The sequence below is a fragment of the Chrysochloris asiatica genome, unplaced genomic scaffold (genome assembly GCF_000296735.1).
Source record: "Chrysochloris asiatica unplaced genomic scaffold, ChrAsi1.0 scaffold00066, whole genome shotgun sequence".
Classification (NCBI taxonomy): Eukaryota; Metazoa; Chordata; class Mammalia; order Afrosoricida; family Chrysochloridae; genus Chrysochloris; species Chrysochloris asiatica.
The window spans coordinates 14,830,094-14,830,345 of record NW_006408584.1 but is presented as its reverse complement, the minus strand read 5'-3'; positions in this window follow the sequence as shown (position 1 = coordinate 14,830,345).

Here is a 252-nt window from a genome sequence, read left to right as displayed (position 1 = left end):
AGTGGTTAATGTTCAACCGTTTCAAGAGGTGGCATATGATCAAAAGCCAATGATACTGAAGGAGGAAGTTCAAGATGCATTGAAGGAATTGATAAAGAACAAGGCACCATGAATTGATAGAATAAAAATTGCAATCTTTCAATAAAGGGACGTGGCATAGGAGACACTTACTCAACTCTGCCAAGAAATTGGCAAGACAACTATCTGGCTGAAAGATTGGAAGAAATTCATATTTGTGCCCATTCAAAAGAG